Source organism: Trichosurus vulpecula, chromosome 1 (assembly GCF_011100635.1).
Source record: "Trichosurus vulpecula isolate mTriVul1 chromosome 1, mTriVul1.pri, whole genome shotgun sequence".
NCBI classification, from domain to species: Eukaryota; Metazoa; Chordata; class Mammalia; order Diprotodontia; family Phalangeridae; genus Trichosurus; species Trichosurus vulpecula.
This window is the reverse complement of record NC_050573.1, coordinates 506,873,267-506,879,294: the sequence shown is the minus strand read 5'-3', so window position 1 is coordinate 506,879,294 and position 6,028 is coordinate 506,873,267. Positions and strand designations below refer to the sequence as shown.

Below are 6,028 nucleotides of genomic sequence, written 5' to 3'. Positions count from 1 at the left end.
TACCACTTCTATATTGATGATTCTCAAATCTACCTATCCTGCCTTTATTTCTCTACTGACCTCCAATCTCACATTTGCATTACCCTTAAGACATCTTGAACTGGATGTCCAGTGGACTTACTAAACTTAACATGTCCAAAACTGAACTCATTATCTTTCTTCCTCAACTTTCCTTCCCATCCTAACATCTCTTTTACTGTGTCAAAGGCAGCATCATCCTCCCAACTCATTCAGGCTTGCAATCTAGTTGTCACCCCTAATTCCAATTCACTGACAAAGTCACCTTGCAAGATCTCCCAGATGGGTCCTCTTTTCTTCTCTGATACTATCACAACACTGATGAAGGCCATCATCAGCTGATACTTGGATGATTGCTAACTCAGATTTCTCCCCACTTTAATTTACCCTCCATCCAGCCATCAAAGTGATTTTTCTAAAATGTAGGTGTGACCATGCCACTCCAATCCCCCAATAAACTCCAATGGTTTCCTATTGCCTCAAATATTAAATATAAAACCCACTAACGTTTAATGTTCTTCACAGCCTAGCTTGTTCTTAACTTTCAAGTCTTCTTACACCTTATTTTTTGCCACATACTATTTGAATCAGCAAATAATACTTTGAGAGTCCAGTGATATTGACCTCCTTGTAGTTCCATGAATAAGACCCTCTATCTCTCAGCTTCAGGTATTTTTGTTTTCTGTGCCCCAGGCTTTGAATGCTCTCCCATATCATCACTGTCTACTTCTTTCCCTGGCTTCCTTTAAGCCTCAACTAAAATCTCATCTTCTATAGAAAACTTTTGCCAACTCCTCTTAATTCTAGTGCCTTCTTTTAATAATTGCCTATTTTCCTGTATATATCTTGTTCGTTCATATTGGTTTGCTTATTGTCTCCATCCATTAGAGTATGAGTTCCTTGAGGTCAGAGGCTATTTTGTCACTTCTTGTATCTGTAGAAATTAGTATAATGATTGGCACATAATAGTCACTTAATAAATGTTTATAGACTGACTGACAATCCTTGACCCTTATCCTTCTATTCTACTTATAAATTATATCTCAATTGATTTCTATAATGCAAGTTTCAATAAATCCATTTTAAAGATGAGGAAACTGAAGTTCAGAGAAATTAAATTACTCCAGTAAGGCCTGAGAGGTATAATCTAAATATAATCTAATTATATTATAGGGTACAATCTAAAATATAGGTCTGTGGCTCTTTAATGTACATATCTTGATATTCTGAATAAAAGATATCTGTGGTTGTACACTATACCCCCCAAAAAAACACACAACACATACACACACAAAAACACATACACACACACATTAGATCATCCACTACATAAGGGCAGTGATCATGTTAGGTAAACTTTATATCTCCCTCAATATCCCAAATTGTTCTTTTTCCTTCAAGTCCAGTGTTCTTTCCACCTCTGAGATCCTAAGGCAAATCATATAAATTAAGTTACCTAGAATTGAGCTTTGTAGAATTGTCAGAGCCCATAGAAAGTTGCAAAGAGAGCTTAAATGAGACCAGGGTGGAAGAAATGATTTGTTGAAACAGTGAAATAGCAGCATATGCCTCCAGTTGCTAGGAAATGATAGCACATGAACCAATTTGCAATACAATCATCAAAAATAAGCTATTTTGGGGGCAGGGCCAAGATGGCAGAGTAAAAGCAGGGACTTGCTTGAGTTGTCGCCCAAACCCCGCCAAACACTTGTAAAAAATTACTCTAAACAAATTCTAGAGCTACACAACATATAAAACGACAGGGTGAAACAAATCTCCAGCCCAAGACAGCCTGGGTAATCACTGGGAAAGGTCTATTGCACCATGCTGGGAGCAGAGCACAGCCCAGCGTGGGCCATGCCAGCAGAGAACAGACTGCAGCAGACTGAGCTGAGCAGACCTCAGGGTATTGAATCACTGAGCTGTGGTGGTTTCCAAACTTCCCAACCCACAAATGCCAAAGACAACTTAGCAGATCTGGGTGACAGTTCCTGTTGGTGGTCCTGGGGTAAGGAAGAGCACTGGTGTGGCAGCTATAAAGAAGGAGTCCTCCTTGCAGTTCCAAAACAGAAAAGAGTGCTTGAGGTCACTCACAGACCAGGGCACAGGCCAGTAGAGGAATAAACATCTCTTCTTGGATCATACCACCTCAGAAGAACTGAAAATTTACAGGTGCCTACAAGTAGCTCAGAAAACAGCAGCACAAAACCCCTGAAGCTTGGGACAGAGCACTCTACATTCTGGAAGTAGAGTCATACCTTGACCAAGAGCTCAAAAGTCAAGTAAGTGGCTGGAAAAATGAGTACTTAACTGGAGTGGTTCACCATTTCCATCTCCAGCTCATTTGACAGATGAGGAAACCAAGGCAAACAGGGTTCAGTGACTTACCCAGGCAGACACAGCTAGTAAATGTCTGAGGTCTGATTTTTTCTTTTGAGAGTTCCTGTAAACATTTATTTTCCCAACTCGTATAAAAGCAAAGGGAAGTTCAGGGTAGGATAGGGAGGGAGGGATAAGCAGTGGGGGGAAGTAGTCATATTTCAAGGTCTTTTCAGCTTGGCTACAAAACATATTGGAACCTCCCCTTCTGTGAGGCAGAGGGTAAAGTACAAAAAGCATTCTGAGGGCCCAGATGAGGGGCCAAGGGGACAATTAAGGCAAATTAGGCTACATAGATGGGGTGTGAGGGACTGGTAGGATTAAGAGGCTTCTGTCAGGACAGGATGAAAAATCATTTTGATCCCTAAGTTTGGGGGGTAGGAGGTAAGGATATGACACCTTTGGGACAACCATGCTCATGAGCCAAAGTGGACACAGGTGACACAAAAGGGGAAAACAAGAAAGGAATGTGGAAAGTACTGGCCCCTGAGAGAGTGTTGAAGTGCTCCCTCCCTGGGTCTCTTTGGAAGAATCCTGGGTAGACTGGGAGCTTTGCAGCACCTGTCTGGCTCCCACCAAAACAAGCCCAGCTCAAGCATCCACTCCAAAGTATAATGAAGTTGTTACAAAAAGATGAAGGTGAGGATGGTGTGGGGGACTAGACAGATTCCAGCTGGTAAAAAGCCTTTGTAAAAGGCCAGTGGTCCAAGTTTTGCTGTCTCCAAAGCACAGTGAATGATAACCCAATATTCTCCCTTGGAGTTCATCAGACGAGTCTTAAGTACGTCCAGGGGTTGGCACAGAAAAGTGGCACACCCGCTGGCAATGAAACTGAACAGGAAGTGGGCAAAGATGTTGTCTGAGATCATTTCTGTGCTGAGGACCAGCTACTTGACTTGGTCATAGCAAGATAGCTGCCCCACTGTGACAAGGGCCCCTCGGGATACTGTCATTTTAGCTCGAGAAAACAGTTTTGTTACGCCTTCTTCACAGGCTACATGTGTGATGCCATCTAAAGCGTGGAAGTAGTTCTGCCTTTGGTGCACAGGTAACTTCACTGCGTTCTGCATCCTGACATTCACCATATCTGCGGAAGTCCCCACAAAACCACCAGCAAAACCTCCAAGAGATCCCAACAACACCTTCTTATAGAAAGGGATGGGCCCCTGGTTTCCTGCAGTCAGGGGGTCTCGGAATGACTCATAGATGGCAAATCGGGTAAGGGAATAATAGGTCATCTGCCGGCAGACAGAGGCGCTGATGCCATTGTACAGGGCCAGGAAGCCATCGGACCGCACCACCTTTAACGCCATCTCAGTTATCTTCATCTCTATCTTCTGCTGGGTCTGTAGATGGACCTTGAGCAGGTCCAACGGGTGGGTGCAGCACGCGGCCCCGGAGGAGGCCAGCCCCCGAGGAGGCCAGCCCACGAAGTACCAGCGGGACACACGCCTCTGGCTGCGCCGCAAAGCGCTGAGCCATGCGGGGCTGCGCCGGGCTGCTCGGGCCAGAGCAGGGACGAGCGCGAGCCCGCGGAGCACGGCACACAGTGCAAGGGGCAACGCGCAGTGAAGAGAGCCTGAGGTCAGATATGAAGTCAAGGGTGATACCATAAGCAACCTGGGAGAGCAAGGAATAGTTTACGTGTCACACCTATGGAGAAAGGAAGAATTTATGAACAGACGAGAATTAGAGAACATTATGAAATGCAAAATAGATAATTTTCATTACATTAAATTAAAAAGGGGTTGCACAAGCAAAGTCAATGTAATCAAGATTAGAAGAAAAGCAGAAAGTTGGGAAATATTTTTTTTATAGTCAGTGTCTCTGATAAAAGCCACATTTCTAAAATATATAGAGAACTGAGGCAAATTTACAAAAATAAAAGCTATTCCCCAATTGATAAATGGAATGTTCAAAGAATATGAACAGGAAGTTTTCAGATGAAAAAATTAAAGCTATCTATACTCATATGAAAAAAAATGCTCTGACTCACTATTGATTAGAGAAATGCAAATTAAAACAACTCTGAGCTACCACCTCACACCTATCAGATTGGCTAATATGACAAAAGAGGAAAATGACAAATGTTGGAGAAGATGTGGGAAAATTGGAACTCTGATGCATTGTTGTGAATTGACCCAACCATTCTGGAGAGCAATTTGAAACTATGCGAAAAGGGCTATAAAATTGTATACCCTTTGATCCAGCAATACCACTACTAGGTCTGTATTCCAAAAAAATATTTTTAAAAAAGGAAAAGGGACAACATATATAAAAATATTGATAGCAGCTCTTTTGTGGTGGCAAAGAATTGGAAATTGCCAGATGCCCTTCAATTGGGGAATGGCTGAACATGTTGTGGTATGCAAATGTAGTGGAATACTATTGTTCTATAAGAAATGATGAGCAGGCAGATTTCTGAGAAACCTGGAAAGGCTTAGCTGAACTGAGTAAAGTGAGCAGAACCAGGAGACCATTGTACATTATAATAACATGATGCTATGACCAACTTTGATAGACTTAGCTCTTCTCAGTAATACAATGATCTAAGACAATTCCAAAAGACTCTATGCTATCTACATCCATAAAAAGAACTATGGTGTCAGAATACAGATTGAAGCATACTATTTTATCTCTTTTTTTTTCTTTCTCATGGTTTCCCCCTTTTGTTCTGATTCTTCTTTCACAACATGGCTAGTGTGGAAACATGTTTAATATGATTGTACATGTATAGCCTATATCAGATTGTTTGCCATCTTGGGGAGGGGGAAGGGGAAGGGAGAAAAATATTTGGAACTCAAAATCTTATAAAAGTAAAATGTTGAAAACTATCTTTACAACTATTTAGAAAAAAATACTATTAAGTAGAAATAAAAAGAAGCACTTTAAAGAAAAAAAAAGAAATCATATTGGTAACTTTGGAGAGAACAGTTTCCAGTTGAATAATGATGTCAGAAACCATATTATACAGGGTCTAGAAGAAAGTGAGAGGAGAGAAAGTCAAAGTGCTAACTGTAGATTGCTTTCTTAAGTTTTGTCATGAAAAGACAGAGATGTATAGAATGATACCTAGAAAGGATGGTCAGGTGATGTGAGGGATTTTTAACATTAGGGAAAATTTGAATGTGTTTGTAGACAGCAGAGAAGCAGCCAGTAGAAAGGGAGAGATGATAATATGAGAGAGAGTAAGACGTATAGAGTAAACAAGATGCTGCAGAAGACAGGATAAGATGCAATCAAGGGCCCATATGGAGGGGTTTGTCTTGGCAAAGAGAAGCTCACCACTTCATGTGAGACAAAGATGAAGGAGAAAATAGTCAGTTTGCCTTCCCCCAATCCATGAATATAGATGGAGGAATTTTACATGTCAGGATTAACAAAAGGCTACCTAATTCGTAGTCATAAAATCATAAAGTAGGCCAAGACCAACACCTCGTTAACTGTGGAGAGGTTCATCCCCAAAGGCTTACCATCAGGCAAGGATTTTTCCCTCGTAGGACCCCAGGATGACTTATCTACTGAATTACTGAGGAATTACAATCTACATCTGTGAACCTTGAGGATCAAGGATATTTTGAAATACTGAAGTAAAGGGTTTTATTTTCTGTTTTCAAATCTTTCTCCTTTT

General features: G+C 41.3%; 1 pseudogene; it reads right to left on the bottom strand.

Annotated features, from left to right (window-relative positions):
- Positions 1-2,988: 2,988 nt before the first annotated feature.
- On the bottom strand, positions 2,989-4,010 carry LOC118840787 (annotated as a pseudogene).
- Between the last annotated feature and the right edge of the window lie 2,018 nt (positions 4,011-6,028).